The sequence below is a fragment of the Macaca mulatta genome, chromosome X, assembly GCF_049350105.2.
Source record: "Macaca mulatta isolate MMU2019108-1 chromosome X, T2T-MMU8v2.0, whole genome shotgun sequence".
Classification (NCBI taxonomy): Eukaryota; Metazoa; Chordata; class Mammalia; order Primates; family Cercopithecidae; genus Macaca; species Macaca mulatta.
In genome coordinates, this window is record NC_133426.1 from 95,751,942 (window position 1) to 95,775,848 (window position 23,907).

A 23,907-nucleotide genomic window follows, 5' to 3' on the forward strand; every position below is an offset into this window, starting at 1 on the left:
AGATGGCGACTAAACATTGGGTACACGTGGACACAAGATGGGAACAATATACACTGGTGACTATTTAAGGGGGAATAGTCAACTACTATTGGAAAACTACCTATTGGATACTCTGCTCTGGACCTGGATGACAGACAGCACCCATGGTACCCCAAACTTCAGCATTATGTAATACACCAGTGTAACAAACCTTCACATGTACCTCCTGAACCTAAAATAAAAGTTGAAAAACAGATCCCTGCAAACTAAATTATGACATGGGGCTAGATAGTTGATATTCTTCCGAGGTAGGAGAGTGAATGTAAATTGCTGTCCTTGACTACTGAAAGAAAACTGTGTCTAATGGGCCTGTGTAAAGGGATAAAGAAAAAGGCATTTGCCAGAATAATAGCTGCATATCAAGTACCTGGGGATGTGTTAACTCGCTTAAGATATGAAACCACATCTGATAACAGCTGCAGCTGGAGTCATCACTTACTAATTCTCAGTAATTGACTGTCATTATCCAAGATCCATCTGTCTTCTGCATAGGCCAAATAAAAGACTTGAATGGGGATGCGATGAGAATCACCATTCTTGCATCTTTTAAGTACTTGATGGTGGCACTAACCTAGGCAATCCCTTCATGAATGCAGTATTACTTTTGAATTACTATTTTCCAAGGTAAATTCAGTGTTGAGCCTTTCACTTAGTCTTTCCAACCATAATAACTCTGACACCATAGATAGGGAACAAAGGTGGAGATTCTGCCAGCAGCTAATTATGCCTACACCAATTATACATTGTGGAACAAGGAAAATAACCAGAGAGTAAGTTCAAAGACCCGCCGGATTCACCGTGACACAGACCTGAGCTAAGTCTCCATTAACCATGTGACCTCCATACTTCTACTGTGACTGAAGGCCCACAGTGACAATTTGATTCTCCTTGAATCTATGTTAGTTCAGAGCTAGTGTCCAGTAGTCACCCCAAAGATCTTATTATTCCATTCTCCCCAAAACACAGTTACTTTCATAAAAGGACATAGGTTTTTTGAGGAAGTTTGACAAAGGTTAATGGTAAATATTTTCAGTATTGCACTGGGATTCTTCCTCAAAGAGACCTGGCATTCACTTCCCCATTCAATGGGTTCTGGATCTATGAACTGGCTTGTCTTAGATTGAGAAGCAGTGGCTCTCTGTTTGTATGGTTTGAGTTAGGCCTTTTTTTTTTTTTTTTTTTTTTTTTTTTTTCCCCACTTGATATGGAGCTCCTCTCTTTTCATAGATCAAGTAAGAATTTAGTAGGCTTCCTATCTGTTTCACTTCTGGGAACATCATAATTAACTAGCCAATGTCATAGGTCTATGCAAGTCAGATTATTCTGGTTGCTACTTTGACTTTGCTATCTGACCTAGCAAGTAAGTCCACTTTGCCTTTTGCAGTAAAGTGCTGGATGTTGGCCTCTGTCACTCTAAGATCCAATTATTTCTATTGTATTTATGTTTTGCAATTGAGTAGCTGTGGTTTCCACTGTAAGGGCAGGACTATTAGAGAAGAGCAATTACAGAGCTCTTCAAGGATGCCGTAGATATCTCCATGAATGTATTTTTCAAAAAATTGGTGAAAGACATGTTTTATGGACCCTCCAAGTGTGGGTGAGTAGAATGACAAATTCATTTGTCATTAATGTTAGAGTGAATTAATGACAAATTCACTCTAACATTCCTGTCTCTCTAAGCCTTTTAATCCCTTCATCTACATTAAACCAAGCCAGATAGAGTATACCCAGCTCACTCATGATGGGTTATCTTTTGATTCGTGTTTTAACCAGAGAACCAAACAACTGTCACTGCCCTTTCTAACCTCTGTGGGAGGTGAAAAGGCTGATACTACTGTAGGTAGAGGCTGCTTTCACTGTGTGTTTGAATGCCACTGCCACTGGGTGTGGAGAGCTTATTTCCACTGGGGATGGGGTGACCATTTTTGCTGAGGGAGAGACAGTGAAAAGTATTAGAATTTAACAAAACTTCTTAAAAAGTTATGGAGAAATAAAGGCATTTGAAAACAGGCAAAAACTGAGATGATTTTTTGCCTGTAGAGCTGCATAAGAAATGTTAAAGAAGTTTTTCTGAGAGAAGGAAAATGTTATTGGGCCATAACTTGGATCTACATAAAGATAATATAAGAAGGAATAAATGAAAGGAAATAAAATATATATTGTTTTACTAGTAACTGGTCTATCAGATAACAGCTTGTTCAAAATAATAATATCAGCAATATATTAGAAGATTACAGCGGCCGGGCGCGGTGGCTTACACCTGTAATCCCAGCACTTTGGGAGGCCGAGACAGGCGGATCACGAGGTCAGGAGATCGAGACCATCCTGGCTAACACAGTGAAACCCCGTCTCTGCTAAAGATACAAAAAATTAGTCGAGCGCGGTGGCGGGCGCCTGTAGTCCCAGCTCCACGGGAGGCTGAGGCAGGAGAATGGCGTGAACCTGGGAGGCGGAGCTTGCAGTGAGTCGAGATCGCGCCACTGCACTCCAGCCTGGAGGACAGAGCGAGACTCTGTCTCAAAAAAAAAAAAAAAAAAAAAAAAAAAGATTATAGCTTATGTGGTAAATGAAATATATGACAGTGATATTATAAAGGAACAAAAAACAAAAGCAACAAATAGACAACAAATAGGTAACAGTTATAAATATGGTAAATAATAATGTCACTGTATCAATAATCATTTTAATGTGAATGTTTTAAATACACCAATTAAAAGACACACTATCAGAGTAGATTAAAAAAAGACCAAACTATATGTTGTCTATGAAAATTATTTTAAATATAAAATAATATATAAATTAAAGGTTAAGGGATGAAGAAAGATACATTATGGCAGAACAATTAAAACATAGTAGAAGTAGCTATGTTAATTACAGAGAAAGCATATTTCAGAGCTGGAAAATTATCAGGGATAAAGAGGGCCATTGTGTAATGATAAGGTGGTCAGTTGTCCAAGGAGACATAACAATCCTGAGTATGTGTGTGCCTGACAACAAAGTATCAATATTCGTGAGGCAAAATATGTTTCCAATTTGCAGTTATGACATGATTCATTCAACAACAGTAAAATATGCACTATTCTCAAAGTCCCATGGAACACTTATGAAGATAAACCATTACATTCTGAGCCACAAACACACCATAACAAATTTAAGAGAAAAGACATTATTCAAAGTATGCTCTCAGACCACTGTGGAATTAACCTAGAAATCATTAACAACAGTACAGCCACAAAATCTCCAAATACTTGGTTAAATAATTCACTTCTAACTAATACAAGGGTCAATGCAGTATTAAATTGTTCAATTTAATCAAGAAATTTGAAAGTATTTTGAATGAAATAAAAATAAAAACTTATCAAAATGTGTGTGATGTAGCATTGCTTAGAGAAACATTTATAGCATTAGATATATTTATTCTAAAGGAAAAAAGGTCTATGGTCAATAATCTAAGTTTACAAAGAGGTGTCATGAATTCTAATTCCAAAAATATTCAAAATCTATTAAAGGGATATTATGAAAAGCTCTACGCATGCAAATTTGGCGATTTATATTAAATGGACCAATTCCTTCAAAGTACTAAAACTGACGCAATGAGAAATAGATAATGTAAAAATCTGAATAGGGCTATATTTTTTAAAGAAATTGAATCAACAATTAATCACCTTCCAAAACAGACAGCATGAGGCCCAGATGATTTCACTGGTGAATTCTATGAAATATTTAAAGAAAAATGGTACTAATCCTCTTCAATCTCTTTCACAAAATTCGAGAAAATACTTCCTCGAATTTTGAGGAATACCGATTTCTTCTTTTACAGGTGGATACATGGTTTTTCCAGCACTATTTGTTAAAAAGGCCATTTTTCTTACTCACTGAATTGAATTGGCATGCTAGTTAAAATCAATTGGCCGTAAATGTGAAGTTTTAATTCAGGATTTTCAATTTCCTTCAACTGTTCTACTAATATAAGTCTATTTTTAAGTCAGTAATTTATTTCTGATTATTGTAGCTTATGGTAAATTTTGAAATTGGCAATTATGAGTCTTCCAACTTTGTTTTTCTTGTTCAAGATTTTCAAAAAAATTCTAGGTCCTTTGCATTTTCATATGAAATTTAGGATCAGCTTGTCAACTTCTATGAAGTCAGCTATAATTTTGATAGGAGTTGTGTTGAATCTGTAGATCAATTAGGGAAGTTTGCCATCTTTACAATACTGTCTCCTATCCATAATTCTGAAGTTTATTTCAATTTATTCAAGTCTTCTTTAATTTCTTTCAACATTGTTTTGCAGTTTCCTGGGTACATGTTTTGAACCGTTGTGGCTAAATTTATTTCTAAATTTATTACGCCACTTGATGCTATTGTTAAAAGACTTTTTAACTTTAACATCCACATGCTCAGTTGTGTATCTTTCTCTCTATCCATCTATTCATTCAGCAATCTGTTTTCATAAACATATAAAACAGAATTCTACCCTGTCAGTAACTGCTTTAATAATTTACATTCCAATGCAAAATATGATAATTGTATGTCCCCGTGCACATAACATTACACAATTTATGTAATATAAATTTTAGTACTAGATTGATGATAATATGGCATATTACTCTTAAAAACCATTTATTTTCATTATGTAAGAATGATAGTATGTTTTCATGTGCTTATTTTTTCTTTGTATTTCTTTTTTGCTTGGTTAACTGATTAAGTCCTTGATTTATTTTTTCTAGGAAGATATTCTCATTTTTTATTGATTTAATTTTTCCTTTCCTGCATCAAGTATATTAAGTATTCCCAACATATATTAAAAATGGACTACTTTCTATTAAAGAAAAATGAATACAGTGAATTCAGAAGCTATGTTTATACATGCCCTAGGAAATTTCTAAACAATGAGAAATTTGTCTAAATAAGAAATTTCTAAGCAATGAAGTTTCACCCTAAAAGTTCACTTGAACACTGCTTGTGTAATTAGGAGAGGGGTAGCATATTGCAGTAAAAGCTGATGCTAAGTTCTCAGAAGTTAACTCCATTGATAATTGATTAAAAATAATTATGATTGCATCTCACAATAGTTAAAAAAAATATATTCTAAATTGTTTTGGATCAAAGAAGCCCATTTTACTCCCTTCTAAATTGCTTATTTCCTTTGAGGACCAGAAATTTACTTTACTTTACCTACAGTGTTGATACTAAAAATTTTTTAACTGCCTGTAAGCAGAAAAAGTCCAATAAGAAAAGAAAAGGAGTTATTATTCAGCTCTGTTAAAAACCAGCTAATGCTTTTGTTTGTTTTTTCCTGAAGTTGGATGTTTCCTCATAGATTCCAAGTGTTTTCAATAGCGTTTTCTATGCTTGATCTTAATGTTGTTGTCTGGGATTTAATTTACATATGCCACTGTAATTTTTAAAAAACCTATTAAAGGTCATGGTAACAAATTGCATAATTTTACATATATATATATACACACACACACACATACATGTACACACACAAAAATCCTGAGTATGTGTATATTATAAACATATATAATCTTATTATTTATATATAATTTATATGTATAATATATACACATTATTTATATATTATTGTATGTATATATTATGGGTTTATATTAGTATATGCATATGTTGTTTATATATTATTTATATATTATACATTATATTATATATGTTTATAATACATACATACTCAGGATTGTATGTGTGTATATATGCATTATATATTACACGTATTCTCATAATATGATATATGTGGGAACAAATGCTGTCAATCTGAATAAATAAACTTAAGTATTAATGACACACTTGGTATATGATTTGGCTGCATTAGACTCATAACCATATAAACCAAAAAAAAATTGTAAAAACTGATGGTATATTTGATTTGAAGACCTCCAGATTCAAGATGCATAATTATTATTGTTTTGTAAGGTACTTTTAGAAAGTTGATAAGACTGATGGAAGATTAACTTCCCAGCTATCACACAGATAAAAATTCAGTGTTGCCCACATTTCTTTTGGTATAACCTTTGGAAATGGTCTATAGTCCTCTTTGCCCTCATATTCATGTACCTAAATTTTAAATTCAATTGTATTTTCACTTTATTATAAAATATAAATATTTGTGAACATAACATTTGCAATTAAGGTACAGATTACTGTAAACTCCACTAAGACTTTTGTTCATGGAAGCAGCACTTGCTCTTATCAGTATTAGGATGTAATAAATTTAAGATGTTCTGAGCCTAAAAAAACTGAAAGTATTACAATTAAAGAGAACATTTGCCATTTACTTGAAGTTAATGTTTTTCACTTTACACTTTATTGCACACTATCTTTCCTTCTTATCTATTAAATGTGTTGTGAGCCATTAAGAAAATGCTAATTTTTTGTCAGTGGGAAATAACGTAAGATGAATTTTCACATTTATTGGACTGCTTCTTAGCCTATGTGGTCATTTATTCTTAAGAGTGTTTTGAATAGTACCAACTAGCAATAATGACTGTAAACTAATACAGTTTCTAATGGCAGATTGCATTAGGAGAGTGTCCAAATTATGTAGCTCCAGGAGTGCTATATTTCTTGCTATATTTTATTATCCATTTTGTCTTGAAAAAAGGTTATATAGCTTAAGCTCAATATTGAATCTCTGCTTTTTGCCTCTTTTAAAAACTACCCCTGAATATAGCAAAAAGGTCTATAGGGAAGATACAGCATTAGAATTTTAGCTTAGCCATGTTGTAAATTATGGCACATGATTTGTTACACAAATTACACATAATTTAGCTAATTACTAAACTAACCCTCATTTTCTTATTGCCAATATGTAATATTTATATATTTATATAAACCAATGTAAAGTCAGAAAAGCAGTAAGTATTATATTACAGAAAATAATTAAAATTAGAATAGATCTTGGTTATAAATAAATTTTTTCAAGCTTATGAACTTATTTACATCTAAAAAATCTCAACCCAAAATATATTTTTCCAATGCTGCATGCTTTGATATTTGAAGAAGTCAATGAATAGCTTTTCAAATGTATAGATAATAAGTCAAAACTATTTCAGATTATTTTAGGTAGTTCTAATTAGTGATATGTATGTATTATATAATTGATATAAAAGTTATTTTTATATAATGTATACAATTACAAGTTTTACTTCAACTCTTAATATGTGCTAAACCCTCTTACATACATTTGTATACGTTATATCATTTAACCTGCAGACAAACCATAAAAGTGGACATCATTATTGTTTATATTTTATAAATGAAGAAACTGAACAATAAATTTGATAACTGTTCTAGAGTATTCTGTGACTGACTTAGGATGTAAATCCACCGTTCTCTATGGGTATCACTTTATTCTGTCATTCAGTCTACATTTGAATCCTGACCATGTGTCTCATGCTAAGACTGCAGTTGAGAATAAGTCAAAGAAAGTACCTGCATTTAAACAATTATATTCTAGTGGAGAAAAAAATAAACATGCAAATACATTAGTCAAATAATTTTGGGAACTATGAAGAAAATAGAATAAGGTGATATGGCAGAGATGAACCGGCTGTGGAGCATGGCCACTGCCTTAGTAAAGGTCATTTCAGAGAAAATGTTTCTAAAGAGTTGACATTTGACTTGAGTCTTGAATGATGAGAAGGAATCAACCATGTAAATTTTGAAGGGAAAACCGAAGTAATTGGATTAGAAAAGTGTAAAGCCTTGTCACAGGTACTTAAAGGAACCCATTTTGTCTGGAGCTTAGGGAAGCAGGGAAAAAAAAAAAGTAGAAGATATAGAATATGTAGGTAGGGGCAAAATCATGTATTAATATGTAGGCCATGGTATGGATATTGATTTTTATTCTGAATACAATGAGAATCCATTGTAAACTCTTGAGTAGTAGTATCTGATTTAAGTTTTATAAAGTTTATAAAACTGTGATATAGAGAGCTCCTCCAGGGTTGCAAGAGTGGGTGGAGGGAAACACATTTATTCACTGTGATATAAAATATTTGGATAGACAGATTTGGGAGTAAAATTTTAGTTCTGTTTTAGCATTGTTGACTTTGAGATGCCTATTAGACAAGTGAGTGGAGAATTTAGGAAAGTAGTTGGATATAAAATCCAGACTACAGAAAAAGTTCGGCAAATTGTATTCGGAGTTATGGGACTGGATGAGATCACCCAGAACAAATTCATAAACAGAAGAATCTTAAAGGGAGCAGAGACCTGAACCATCTCAAGGAATTTGTTAACCTACCAAAGAATACACTTTTTTCTAAGTTGCACAAAGTCATCCCTTCTAGACATGTGCCTATTCTGGTAATCAAAAATCAAATAGAAACAAAAATATGTTATTTCTTTAGAAAGGTACAGTCTTGAGAACATAGGATTTGTCTAGAAGAATTCCATTCCTACTAGTAGAAGTAGCTGAAGGAAAAATCTGGATTCAAGGTGCCAGTAATGGTAGTAGTCGTAGTAGCAGTAATTAAGTGTGTGTGTGTGTTTTCAAAAGACAAAAAAAGGATGTGAAGATATGGATATGAGTTGATTGAACTGATTCAGTAGAGACAGAAGTTGAAAACACAGAAGTGAAACAGAGATATAATAAAAAAAAAGAAAGGTCATGGAGAAGATATGAATGTGTGAAATTAAGGGAAAAGTGGAAGAGCTATTTTATATAGTCACACAAACACTTGGTCTGTTTTTTTTTTTTTTTTCATATACAACAAGCTTATTTTGAAACAAGGCAGATATAAAATAAGACTGTGGTATCTAGATGCATTGTTGTATACCAGAAAAAGTTACTCATTCTTCTTACTGTCCCTAAACACATATTAAATGTTTCTTCAACTCTCTCATGTGAGAATAAAGTGTGTGTGTATGTATATACATGTATAAAATATTACATATATAGGTATGCATCCATATTACAGGTGTTATATTCAGACACTTAAAGCTTTAATCCCTTCCTTCTTCAGTATATTTCAGATTTTTTTAAATTTCAGTTTTTATTTTAGATACAAGGAATACATGTGTAGGATTGTTATATGATATATTGGACCCAGGTACTAAGCATAGTACGCAACAGGTAGTTTTCCAAAGCACATCTCCCAGCCACCCTCCCTTCTCAGTAGTTTGCAGTGTCTATTGTTGCCATATTAATGTCCATGTGTGGTCTAAGTTTAACTCCAACTTATATATGAGAACATGTGGTATTTGCCTTTCTGTTCCTATGTTAATTTGCTTAGGATTATGGCCTACAGCTCTATCCATTCTTCTTCATGACTGTGCATATTCTGTGGTGTGTATATACCGTATTTTCTTTATCCAGTTCACCATTGATGGGCACCTAGGTTGACTCTACATCTTTGCTATTGTGAATATCACAGTGAAGAACATACAAGTGCATGTGCCTTTTTGGTATAATGATCTATATACCTTTGAGTATATACCCAGCAATCTCATTGTTGAGTGGTAGTTTTGTTTTAAGTTCTTTGAGAAATCTCCAAACTGCTTTCCACAGTGACTGAACTAATTTATATTCCTGTCAACATTGTGTAAATGTTCCCTTTTCTCTGTAGTCTTGCCAACATCTTTTTTTTTTTTTTTTTTTTTACGTTTTAATAATGGTCCTCATGGCTGATGTGAGATGGTATATCATTGTAGTTTTTGATTTGCATTTCTCTGATGATTAGTGATGATGAGCATTTTTTCAAATACTTACTGGCCACTTCTATGACTTCCTTTGAGAAGTATCCAGGTCGTTTGCCTTCTTTTTAACGGGGTTTCTTGGTTTTTGCTTGTTGATTTAAGTTCCTTATAGATTCTGGATATTAGACCTTTGTCAGATGCATAGTTTGCAAACATTTCCTACCATTCTGTAGGTTGTCTGTTTTCTCCTTGATAGGTTTTTTTTTTTTTTTTTTTTTTTTTTTTTCCTGTGCAAAAGCTTTTTAGTTTAATTAGGTCCCATTTGTCAATTTTTGTTTTCATTTTATTTGGTTTTGTGGATGTGGCCATAAATTATTTACCAAAAAGGGTGTATCCTAAATTTTCTTCTAGGATTTTTATAGTTGAAGGTCTTACATTTATATCTTTAATCTATCTTGAGTTAATTTTTGTATATGATGAAAAAAGGGGTCTAATTTCATTCTTCTGCATATGATTATCCATCACCATTTAATTAATGGAAAGTTATCCCCATTGCTTCTTTTTGTCAGCTTTGTTAAAAATTAGATGGTTGTAGGTGTGCAGCTTTATTTCTGAGTTACATAATTTGTTCCATTGATCTATGTGTCTGCTTTTGTACCAGTACCATGCTGTTTTGGTTACTGTTGCATGGTAATGTAGTTCAAAGTCAGGTAGCTTTGTTTTATTTGCTTAAGATTGTTTTGACTATACAGGCTATTTTTGATTCCATGTGAGTTTTATATATTTTTTTCTATCTGTGAAGAATGATGTTGGTAGTTCTATAAGAATAGCATTAAATATGTAAATTGCTTTGGACACTTATGGCCGTTTTAATCATATTGATTCTTTCAATCCATGAGCATGAAATGGTTTTCCATTTATTTGCATTTCCTCTGATTTCTTTCAGCGGTGTGTTGTAGTTCTCTTTGTTAAGATCTTTCACCTCCTTAGAGCTGTATTCTATTTCTACGTATTTCATTTTATGTGTGACTATTGTAAATGAGATTATGTTCTTGACTTGACTCTTGACATGGATGTTATTGGTGTGTGGAAATGCTGCTAATTTTTTGTATATTGATTTTGTATCCTGAAACATTGCTGAAGTCATTTATCAGTTCTAGTTGCCTTTTGGTGGAGTCTTTAGGGTTTTCCAAGTATAGAATATCATCAGCAAAAAGAGATAGTTTGACTTCTTTTTTTCCTATTTGGTTGTGTTTTATTTCTTTCTCTTTTCTGAGTGCCCTGGCTAGGACTTCCAGTACTATTTTGAATAGGAGTGGTGAGAGTGGGCATCCTTACCTTGTTTCAGTTCCCAAGAGGAATAGCTTCAGCTTTTATCTATTCAGTATGATGTTGACTGTGAGTTTGACATAAATGACTCATTGTCAGATATGTTCTTGCAATGCCTAGTCTGTTGAGAGTTTTTATCACAAAAAGACTTTGGATTTTATACAAAGCTTTGTTGCATCTATTGAGATGGCCATATGCTTTTTGCTTTTCTCTTTATGTGGTAAATTGCATTTTGATTTGTGAATGTTGAAGCAGTCTTGCATCCTAGGAATAAAACCTACTTGGTCATGGTGAGTTAACTTTTTTTATGTTGTGCTGATTCGATTTCTTAGTATTTTGTTGAGGATTTTTGCTTCTATGTTCATCAGGGATATTGGCTTGAAGTTTCCTTTATTAGTCTTATTTCTGTCAGATTTTCATATTAGGCTGATGTTGGATTTATATAATGAGTTAAGGAGGAGTCCCTTCTTGGTTTTTTTAAATGATTGGTACTAGTTCTTCTTTGTATGCCTGGTAGAATTTGATTGTGAATACATGTGGTCCAGGACATTTTCGGGTTTATAGATTGTTTTAATCACAATTTCAGTTTCAAAACTCTATATTGAACCCTATTCAGAGTTTCAATCTCATCCTGATTCAATCTTTGGAGAGCATATGTTTCCAGGACCTTTTCCATTTCCTCTAGATTTTCTAATTTGTATGCAAGGAGTTGTTTATAGTATTATCTGAAGATCATTTTTATTTTTCTGGTATCAGTTGTAATGTCATCTTTGTCATTTCTGAATGCACTTATTTGAATCTTCTCTCCTTTTTGTCTTTGTTAATCCATCTAACAGTCTATCAATCTTACATATTTTTTTTTTGGAGAACCAACTCTTGATTTCATTATATTTTGAATGGATTTTTGAATTTCAATTTCATTAGCTTATTTTCTAATTTTGGTTATTTCTTTTCTTCTGAAGCTTTGGGGTAGTATTTCTTTTAATAGTTTCTTTAGGTACAGAGTTATATCGTTAATTTGAAATCTTTTTAACTTCTTTTTTTTTTTTTTTTTTTTTTTTTGAGACAGAGTCTTGCTCTGTCGCCCAGGCTGGAGCGCAGTGGCCGGATCTCGGCTCACTGCAAGCTCTGCCTCCCGGGTTTACGCCATTCTCCTGCCTCAGCCTCCCGAGTAGCTGGGACTACAGGTGCCCGCCACCTCGCCCGGCTAGTTTTTTGTATTTTTTTAGTAGAGACGGGGTTTCACTGTGTTAGCCAGGATGGTCTCGATCTCCTGACCTCGTGATCCGCCCGTCTCGGCCTCCCAAAGTGCTGGGATTACAGGCTTGAGCCACCGCGCCCGGCCTCTTTTTAACTTCTTGATGAAGGTATTATAAACTTTGCCTTGATGAAAGGCTATAAATTTTCCTCTTAACACTCCTTCAGCTGCACTCTAGGAATTTTGGTAAGTTGTGTCCCTGTTTTCATTAATTTAAAGTAATTTTTAAATGTCTGCCTTAATTTTGATGTTCACCTGTAAGTTATTCAGGAGTAAGTTGTTGAATTTCCACTTATTTGTGCCATTTTAAGGTATATTTTTGATATTTATTTCATTGTTTTTGAACTGTGGTCCAAGAATGTGCTTGGTATAATGTTGATTTTTAAAAAATTTATTGATACTTGCTTTATGAAGAAGCATTTAGGCAATCCTAGAATACTTCTGTGTGCAGATGAGAAGAATGTACATTCTGTGGTTGTTGGGTAGAGTGTTCCGTAGATGTCTATTAGGTCCTATTGGTCAAATATTGAGTTTAAGTCCAGAGCTCCTTTATTAGTTTTCTGCCTCAGTGATATGTTTAATACCGTAAGTAGGGTGTTCAAGTCTCCCATTATTGTGTAGTTATCTAGGTCTTTTGTTAGGCCTAAAAGAACTTATTTTATGAATCTTGGTGCTCCAAAGTTGGGTGCACATATATTTATGAAAGTTAAGGTTTCTTGTTGGAATCTACCCTTTATCGTTATGTAATACTCCTCCTTATTCTGAATTTTTATTGATTGATATGATTTGGGTTTGTGTCCCTGCCCATATCTCATGTTGAATTTTAATCCCCAATGTTGGAGGTGAGGCCTGGTGGGAGGTGGTTGAATCATGGTGGCAGTTTCTCATGAATGGTTTGGCAACATCACACTAGTACTGTTCTCCTGATAGAGTTCTCACAAGATCTGGCTTTTTAGAAGTGTGTAGCACCTCCCGCTCTCGCTTTCTCTTGCTGCTCTGTTCATGTGAGCTGCCAGCTCTGTCTTTGCCTTCTGCCATGATTGAATTTTCCTGAGGCTTCCCGAGAAGCTGAGCTGATGCTGGAATTATTCTTCCTGTACAGACTTTGGAACCATGAGCCAATTAAACCTCTTTTCTTTATAAATTATCCAGTCTCGGATATTTCTTCATAGCTGAAGGGGTGCCTGCCCCTCCACACCTGTGGGTGTTTCTCGTTAGGTGGAACGAGAGACTTGAGAAAAGAAATAAGACACAGAGACAAAGTATAGAGAAAAGCGGGGGCCCAGGGGACCGGCGCTCAGCTTACAGAGGACCCACGCCGGCACCGGCCTCTGAGTTCCCTTAGTATTTATAGATAATTATCTTTACCATCTTAAGGATAAGGGAGTGGCAGGACAATAGGATCATTTTTAGGGAGGAAATTAGCAGTAAGACATAAGAACAAGGATCTGTGACATGAATAAGTTTAAAGGTAAATCCTGTGCCTTGAGATAAACCTTTTAGCAACATTGTTTCATCCTATCACATGGGGATAAACCTTGGACAATACCTAGCTTTTCTAGGAACAAAGTCACACCCTGCACGCCCAAAATCCATTAAACCACAGCACATGTCTCTTGCAAGGACAAGGTTGGGGGTAGGGTCACAGATTAACAGCATCTCAAATACAGAACAAAATGGAGTCTCTTATGTCTACTTCTTTCTATATAGACACAGTAACAGGCTGATCTCTCTTTCTTTTCCCCACATTTCCCCCTTTTCTTTTCAACAAAACCACCATTGTCATCATGACACCGAGATTACATACTTCACAAAGTAATAGAATATCACAAAGCAAGTGGAGGCAGGATGAGATCACAGGATGGTGTTAAAATTAAAATTTTTGGGCATGCATAGTCATGGATAACATCTTATCAGAAAACAGGGTTTGAGAGCAGACAACCTGTCTGGCCAAAATTTATTAGGTGGGAATTTCCTCGTCCTAATAAGCCTGGGAGCGCTACAGGAGGCCGGGGCTTATTTCATCCCTTCGGCTTCAACCGTAAAAGGCGGCACGCCTCCAAGGGGGTCGTTTATAGGCCTACCCTCAGAGCGCATTCTCTTTCTCAGGGGTGTTCCTTGCTGAGAAAAAGAATTCAGCGATATTTCTCCTATTTGCATAATGAAAAGAGAAGAAATATGGCTCTGTTCCGTCCGGCTCACCGGCGGCCAGTTCAAGGTTGCCTCCCTTGTTCCCTGAACATTGCTGTTATCCTGTTCTTTCTCCAAGATGCCCAGATTTCATATTGTTCAAACACACATGCTCCATAAACAATTTGTGCAGTTTAAGGCAATCATCACAGGGTCCGGAGGTGACATATATCCTCCTCAGTTTACAAGGAAGATGATAGAATTAAGAGATTAAAGTAAAGACATAAGAAATTACAAAAGTATTAATTTTGGAGAACTAATAAATGTCCATGAAATCTTCACATTTTATGTTTTTCTGCCGTGGCTTCAGCCAGTCCCTGCGTTCAAGGTCCCTGACTTCCCGCAATGTTCTCCCTCCCTTTTCCTCTATATAAATGTGCCATGGCGATGAAGGCTTGTTCGTTAGTCAATGGTGCTCGATTGCGGTGTTTCCGTCTCCGTGGAGGCGCTTTTCTTTGCATCTCCGATGGGTTCATTGTAGAACTTCAAATGTTTAGTGGGTATCCAAACAGGAAGCTGATTTTCTCCTGGTGAAACACAAGCAAAACCTCTTCCCCAGGTTATCACCTTCCCTATTTCCCATGTCTTATTTTTGTTGTCTTTCCACCAAATCAGTTTTCCTTCATGTGGACTGTTCTTTTTACCAGTAAGATGTTGTTCTGCAGAAGTAGTAGTCTGATTTCTATAAATGTTTAAAAAATTTAAAGTATAGAGTGCTAGATTAAGCTGCATCTGAGGAGTGGTACACTCCTTACTGTCTCCCCCTTTTTTTTGTTTAACTAACTGAGTTTTGAGTGTTCTATTAGTTCTTTCAACTATGGCCTGTCCTTGGGAATTATAAGGAATTCCTGTTGTATGTGTAATATTCCACTGATTTAAGAATTTTTGGAAAGCTTTACTACAATAACCTGGTCCATTGTCAGTTTTAATTTTTTCTGGAACTCCCATTACAGCAAAACAAGATAATAAATGTTTTTTAACATGGGAAGTACTTTCTTGATTATCTGGTCCTAAACAATGTAAAATCATTGTACTTTCGTACACTTCTGAAGCTGTGCCTGCGCCGACAAGTCTTGTAACAGCCTTTTGTTTAGGCCAATTTTTTGGCCACTGATTTAAAGCAATGACAGAGACATCTGCTCCAGTGTCTACCAACCCTTCAAACTGTTTTCCTTGAATGATGGCCTTACACACAGGTCTGCTCTCAGAGACCAGACTTGCCCAATATGCAGCCTTTCCTGTCGGATCAGTGCTTCCGAACCCTCCTGTTCTTTTTATCTCACTGTTTCCAACTTTAATATAAGGTAGGAGTAATAATTGAGCAATCCTGTCTCCTGGACTGGCACTCCAAGGAATTGAGGAACTAATAACCAATTGAATTTCGCCTTTAAAGTCTGAATCAACCACACCAGTATGAATTTGAACTCCTTTTAGATTTAAACTTGATCTTCCTAAGATTAGTCCTACAGTCCCCTCAGGCAATGGGCCATATACCCCTGTGGGGATTTTTTGTGGAGGCTCCCCTGGAAGCAGAGAGACTGCTTGTATGGTGCATAAATCTACTGCTGCACTGCCGCTTGTGGCGGGGGATAATTGCTGTATTGTGATAACTGGCTTATTCCCTGAGACACTTGTGGCAGTGGGGGTTGTTGTTCCTGAAAACCCTGAGGAACAAAGGGCTGAATTTGGAATGCCCCAGTTTGTTGCGGGGCCTGAGGCTGGCCCCTCCTCTCGTTTCCCGACAGTAGTTGCCCATTTTTATCAAATTTAGAACGACGTTGATCACCCCAATGTTTTCCCTTTTTACATCTTGGACATAGGCCAGGTGGCTCTTTATCTGTTCTTGTAGTAGCTTGAGTAGTTACATTTTGTTTATTTGAGACTAGGCAATTCTTTTTTAGATGACCAATTTGACCACAATTATAACATCTTCCCCCAAATGTTCTAACCTGTCCTCCTAAAGCGACTCCTGTGATTGCTTGAGCCATAAGCATAGCTTTATGTATAGCTCCTCCAATTCCATCGCAGGCTTTAACGTACTCTGAGATTACATCTGATCCTGCGGGAACCCTTCCTTTTAATGGCTTAATGGCTGATTGACAATCAGGATTGGCGTTTTCATATGCCATCAACTCCACTATGACCTTACGGGCATTCTCATCGGTAATTGACTTTTGAGCAGCATCTTGAAGTCTTGCTACAAAATCAGGGTAGGGCTCTTTAGAGCCTTGTCTTATTGTATTAAAGGAGGGGCAGGCGGTTCCTGGGTCTTGGATTTTCTCCCAGGCCCTAAGGCAGATAGCCCTGATTTGCTCAATGGCCTCATTTGGCATTATTACTTGTTGGTCAACAGTGCTCCAATTTTGACCTATTCCTAATAGTTGATCTGCATCTATGTCAATTGGAGGATTGGCAGTCCTATTTTTTCGGACCTGTACTTGTGCCCCATCAATCCACCAAGTCTTAAATTGTAAAAATTGAGAGGGTGAGAGTGAGGATTTTGCCAGAATCTCCCAATCATAAGGAATGAGTCTATGTCCATGAGCAATGGAATCTAATAATGTTCTCATGTAAGGAGAGTTGGGTCCATACTGTTTTACTCCTTCTTTCATTCCTTTTAGCATTTTTATAGAAAAAGACTTATATCTGGCTTCAGCTACGGGAAGCTCTCCCTCTTGGGCCCCTTCTCCAGGTGGTCTTGCTTCTAATATTACTGGGAATTGCCACGCCTCAATATCTCCTTGTTTTCTTGCCTCATCAATAATTTTATGTAACGCACTACCCTGTGTACTAGGCGGTGCTGTAGGATTAAGTCTCATGGTGGGCGGCTGAGGATATGGCGCCCTGCCCTGTGGCGCTAGAAATGTTCCTGGCTGTCCACACGGATTTTCTGGGGGCAACCGATACTGCAGTTCGGCTGGCGGCCAGTATTGATAGGCTACTGGCGGCTGGGTCTTATCTTCTACCGGCTGATATTGTGGACACTGCATTTGGAATGGCATTGCCATGACAGAAACTCTATCTTTTTCTATTTGATCTTCTTTTGGAGTTTGTACTTGTTTAACCTGCATTTGAGGTTGTAAAGTTACAGGCATTTGAGCTGCTGGAAGAGCAGTTGGCCATCGTGGTTTAGACTCTGATGGCTCTGCTAATTCTGGATTTTTTTCTTCTAATTTTAACGTTTCAGGATATACTACCTCCTGTAATTGATTATTGTCAACATTTTGCGTTGACCGAGCCATAGCCGGCTCTGATACACATTCACAGTGTGAACTTTCCTTTCCTTTCCGGGATTCTATCCCTGCCTCTTTTTCACAATCTACTGCACAGCTTTTAGGGACATCAGAAATTGGAACGCTATCTTCTTCTGTTTGAAATGGTTCTAAAGCTACTTTAATAATGACCCAATCATTCCATACTGTGAGCGGAATGATTTTACCTTCCCTGCTTGCTTGTTTTAATTCTTTGCCAATTTTTTCCCAATCTTTTAGATCTAAAGTTCCCTGTTCCGGAAACCATGGACAAAACTGCTCTATTGTTTGAAACAGCGTAATTAGATTTTTGGTAGAGACTTTAACTCCCCCTCTTTTTAAGAGAATTTTAATAAAGCTGCGATAAGAGGCATATTTACTCTTAGTTTGCCCCATTGTTACCCTAGGTTCTTCCGAGCGCACAAGCTTACCGCAAGGCTGACTGTAGACGTACTCGGGAGTCTCTCGTCGACTTGTCCTCAGTGACCACGCTCCAGCGTACCTTCACCTTAGAGAAAAGCTTCCACGTTGGGCACCAGATGAAGGGGTGCCTGCCCCTCCACACCTGTGGGTGTTTCTCGTTAGGTGGAACGAGAGACTTGAGAAAAGAAATAAGACACAGAGACAAAGTATAGAGAAAAGCGGGGGCCCAGGGGACCGGCGCTCAGCTTACAGAGGACCCACGCCGGCACCGGCCTCTGAGTTCCCTTAGTATTTATAGATAATTATCTTTACCATCTTAAGGATAAGGGAGTGGCAGGACAATAGGATCATTTTTAGGGAGGAAATTAGCAGTAAGACATAAGAACAAGGATCTGTGACATGAATAAGTTTAAAGGTAAATCCTGTGCCTTGAGATAAACCTTTTAGCAACATTGTTTCATCCTATCACATGGGGATAAACCTTGGACAATACCTAGCTTTTCTAGGAACAAAGTCACACCCTGCACGCCCAAAATCCATTAAACCACAGCACATGTCTCTTGCAAGGACAAGGTTGGGGGTAGGGTCACAGATTAACAGCATCTCAAATACAGAACAAAATGGAGTCTCTTATGTCTACTTCTTTCTATATAGACACAGTAACAGGCTGATCTCTCTTTCTTTTCCCCACACATAGCAATGCAGAAATTGATTAATACATTGGTTTAAAGTCTGTTTTATCTGATGTAAGAAGAACAACTCCTGCTCTTTTTCATCTTTCATTTCCATGGTAGATCTTTTTCATTCTTTTTACTTTGAGTCTGTGGGTGTCATTACATGTGAGATGGGTTTCTTGAAAAACCACAAACAGTTGGATATTGTCTCTTCATCCAGTCTGCCACTCTGTATTTTAAGTGGACATTTATCTCATTTACATTCAGGATTACTAATGATATGTGTGATTTTGATTCTGTCATTATGTTGTTTGCTGATTGTTATGTATACTTGATTGTGTAGTTGCTTTATAGCACCTGTGGGCTATGCGGTTGAGTGTGATTTTGTGGTAGCAGGTGTCATTCTTTTGAATCCATGTTTAGAGCTCTCTTAAGGACAACTTGTAGGCCTTATCTAGTTGAAATGTATTCCCTCAGTATTTGCTTGTCTGAGATGGGTTTTACTTCTCCATCATATATGAAGCATATTTTGATAGAATATGAAATTTTTGGTTGGAATTTTTTAAAAGATGCTGAAAATAGGTCTCCCATCTCTTCTGTGGAGAGATTTGCTGCTTGCCTGATTGGGTTCCCTCTGTACTTCACTTGGTCCTTCTCTCTATCTCTAGCTACCTTTAAGATTTGTTTTTTCTTTTGCATTGACATTGGTGAATATGATGACTATGTGCCTTGGGGACATTTATGTCATGTAGTTTCTGTCTGAGGTTCTCTGTATTTCTTGGATTTACATGTCAACCTCTCTAGCCATATTCGGAAAATTATCATGGACCGTATCCTCAAATATATTTTCCAAGTTGCTTATCCTCTGTCCTTGCCTCTCAAAAAATATTGATGTGTCATCGATTTGGTTTTTTACATAATGACATATTTCTTGGATATTTTGTTTATTTTTCTCAATTACCTTCTAAAGTTTTGTCTGAATGAGTTAATTTGAAGACTTGGTCTTTGAGCTCTGAGATTATTTCCTTTACTTGGTCTAGTCTTCTGTTAATACTTCCAATTGTGCTATGACATTTTTGTAGGGAGTTTATCAGCTCTAAAAGTTCAATTAGGTTCTTTCTTATATGGCTATTTCATCTTTTAGTTTTTGGATAATTTTACTGGATTCTTTGGATTTCTTGGATGGAGTTTCAAATTTCTTCTGAATCTTGATGAGCTTCCTTGGCATCTAGGCTCTGAATTCTGTATCTGTCATTTCAGGCATTTCACACTGGCCAAGAAACATTTCTGGGAACTAGTGAACTTGTTTGGAGGTAAGGGGACATTGGCTTTTTGAATTGCCAGATTTGTTGCACTAATTATTTCTCATCTGAGAGGGTTGTTGTTCTTTCAACTGTGGTGTGACTTAAGTACAGTCAGTTGGCTTCATTCCTAAATACTTTCAGAGGGCTATAAATCTTTACCTGTGGGTGAATTATTGCGCTCGGTTTCATAGCTGTATACGTTAGTAGGATACATTTTTGTTGTTGTAGTTTGGACTCTGACCCAGTAGATGGCGCTTAAGAGTAATGGCCAGTACCTAGGTTAATACTCAACTGTAGCTTGTTTGTACACGCTTGAATTCAGAGGCATGCTCTGCGGTGAGTTTGAGGGAAGAAGTGGTCCCCTCACCCGGTTCACTCCTGGGCCTTGAAAGAGCCTCTTCGATTGTTAGCACTGCATCTGCATTACTTTGTTAGGTGTACTGGGCCACGGGGCCCCCTCCGACAGAAGCTGCCACACAGATACGCCACACACTCTGTGGTCCAGCTCTGTGGAAGGAGGCATGCCCTGCTCTCACTCCGGGTCAAGAACCTGCATGTCTCATCCCTCTCAGTGCTCTGAGGGAGAAGGCTCCTCTCTCACTCGAGTGTCCGCCACAGGTCTTGACTCCATACTCGTGTGCTGCAGTCCAGAATGTCCGTGGCTCAGGTTGAGGTTTTGGCTACCCTGGGAGATCCGATATGCTCCTAGGTCACCTGGAAATTACTCAGGTGCAGCAATGCACTTAGGTTGCGCTGTGGTGGCTGCACTGTGCATCCAATCCTGCAGGATGGCTTGACATAGACTCAGAAGGGCTGGCAGGCAGGAGGGCTTGCAGAGCAGTTATGCTCCAGTCCCGTGGGGAAGTTGGCTCTGCACTTTCCTGGCTGAGAGGTCAGCTGGGGCCCGTGCCTCCCAGAGGGTGATGGGGAGCCCTGGGAGATTGGCATATATGGCCTCTCTCCACTGCAGCTTCCCAGCATTGAGGCTCTTGAGCTGTCTGCTGTTTTCTAAAAGGCCTGTCTCTTCTCACTCCTTGGGGAGATCCGCCTGTCAAGGTGCAGGTTCACGGGAAATGCAGGATCTCCTGTAGCTGGGATCCCAGAGAACCACAATAAGAATGAGTTGTCTCCAAGTTCCCTCTCTCATCTCTTTCCCAAAAGCCATTCAAGACCAGAAACTAGTTCTGGCATTCAGGTTCCCTGTACAAGGTTCCCAGTTTCTTATCTCTTCAGCCTCATCATCAGTATTGGCTCTCCATCCACTCTCAGCAAATTATCCTGGTTTGCTGGATAATTTCAGCTCTCTCAATGGAAGTGATCCTTCCTGGCTGCATCTAGTCAGCCATCTTGTCCTCTTTCTCATTCTCTGGTGCTTTGAACTGGAAAGCATTGTATATGTGTATAGAATGGTAGAATATATGATATGAAGGTCAAAGTCATCATATCCTAATTGCATTTTTTTCCATAAAGTTTATGTCTAGGTCATTAGCTGAGGTAGGTGATTCTGACTAAGACTTTGAGAAGAAAAAATAAGGGTTAAAATACCTGTCTTTGAGAAAAGGAAATGAAATTTTTAGGGAAGTGTAGTAAAAATTTTGTCAGTGTTGATTATTCACTTGAGAAACTATGTCATAATTTTTCAGCAAATACAATCAACATGGTTTTGTGAGTTTTCTCCAACATCATCCAGATATTTTGTACACCATGCAGTTAGCAGTAAATTATATTGATCTAAAAAGGTTGAAACCCAATAGCCAAAGATAGAACTATGAGATTGTGTAGCTGAATTGAGGTGGATGATAAAGCCATTAGACATGAGATGAAAGAAGCTAACGTGATGAAGAATCAGAAGCTAGTATCTTGAGTTTCTTCTCTATATGAATAAATAAGTTTTTTTAGGAATGATGATGAAGTGAACTACAGTAAAATAAGTATTCAATGAAATCTTTTATGAATTAAATATTGTGCCTTGATTGATACATGTCAATGACATGGAACACTTACAAGTAGTAAAATTCGATGATGTATTTGAAAGAAACTTGTTTTTGTATAAAAGGGAAGACAGTCTAGAAGTGGTGGGAAGTAAGGAAGCCTCTTATCTATCACCAGGCTCTGGCATGATGAAGATGGGGAGGGGGCCGTGCTTGAGAGAGCTTTAGAAAAAGCTGTATCTTTTCGAGTGAAGTAAAGTGAAAGGAGTATTCAAGGTACAGTTGGAATATGTAAAAATGTTTGCTGTTGATCACTTTTGAGCTCCAGAAAGACAACTACAACATTTAGTAAAGGTGGTGAAGTGTGTGCATGTGTGTGTGTGTGTGTGTGTGTGTGTGTGTGTGTGTTTGTGTGGTATAGTGGGGAAAGGGAATGAGGTCAGATTTGAGGATTTATAGACAACTATGGGATTGAGTGTTTATAGAAGGTGATGTGATGCACGGTGGCACTAGACTTGAAAGTAGTAACATGCAGAATACAAATATCTTTCGGTGGCAGCTGGAAACACTGCAAGTTTCACTTATTTTCTATTCTAAGTTTTACTGCCTACAGATAGGCTAAGGATGTATAAGGATGTATTTTTTGATCCATTAAAGCTGATCGATGGAGCAAAAATTCTGAATATAATGCTTCAGTGAAGAATCTGCATTTTGAAACACTCCTCAGGTGATTCAGATGTTCAGTAACATTTGAGAGACTGGTTTAGTAAAAATTTATAGAAGACTTACACAATAATTATGTCATGTGTATTTATATATTTATATACATATGTCTGTGTGTATATATATAAACATTTATATGCTATTTGAAAACAGAATGTGAATCTTATATAAATAACCTTCTTATAATGATTGAGGGTACTTAAAGCAATAAAGTCTTGAGCATTTTATGCATTATTCTTATAGTTATTTTTATTCAATTAATGTGCATACTCCTTGAAGAAAAGAATTGCTAAGCAAAGCTAAATGAGGAATTACCTTCTATTCAATTATCATAAATGTTTCATTAGAAGAGTTTAAATTAATTGTGTTACATTATTTACTTACTGTGTATGTAATTAATCTACATTTAGAATTTATTATTAGATGTTTGGGAAAGCAGTATCAAAATTCTTGAATGTATATGATTTTGAAAAAGTCTTGCATAATTGCTCCTATTTGAAGTATTACTACAATGCAAAAGTTTGTTATTTATAGCTATAATTTAATTCTAATGCTTATCTGCCAATACCTCTATGTTGGTGATACAATAACAAACATGTATTAAAAGCTTAGTAGATTCCAGTTGTCAATGTATGTGTTAATAAACCTATTCATCACAACCTCCCTATGAGTCAGTTACTATATTTTTTTCTGTTTTAAGCTCTCAGGGAAACTGCAGAATACGGTTGTTAAATAATTTGATCAAGGTCTCCCATTTAGTAAGTGGCAGGGCAGAGACCCCAAAATAAGTAGTTAGATTCCAAGCCTGAACTGTTAATTACTATATTCTATAGCTTCCTAAAACTACTGTTCAAAGGACAGTGGTAGACAATTTGTAATGAATAGATCTTTAAAATTTAGGTGGTTAAATATTTTATGTCAATATTCAGAGGAAAATGTAATTACAACTTACCCATTAAAAAGCTATAAAAATTCCATGCAATACCTATTTTCTTGCAACAAAAAGCAGGACATAATAGTGAAATAGAGTCAGTGAAAGTGTAATTTTAATCTTCAGCCACTCACCAAAATTGACACACACCAATTTAAAAAAAATTGTGACATCCTTGCATTTCTAACCTAAAC

At 36.5% G+C, this 23,907-nt stretch overlaps 1 pseudogene across 1 annotated transcript; it reads right to left on the minus strand.

Moving 5' to 3' along the window:
• Positions 1-14,522: 14,522 nt before the first annotated feature.
• On the minus strand, positions 14,523-18,843 carry LOC144338653 (endogenous retrovirus group K member 8 Gag polyprotein-like; annotated as a pseudogene). Its single transcript, XR_013412910.1, has one exon. The product of XR_013412910.1 is annotated as an endogenous retrovirus group K member 8 Gag polyprotein-like (transcript).
• Positions 18,844-23,907: the final 5,064 nt, after the last annotated feature.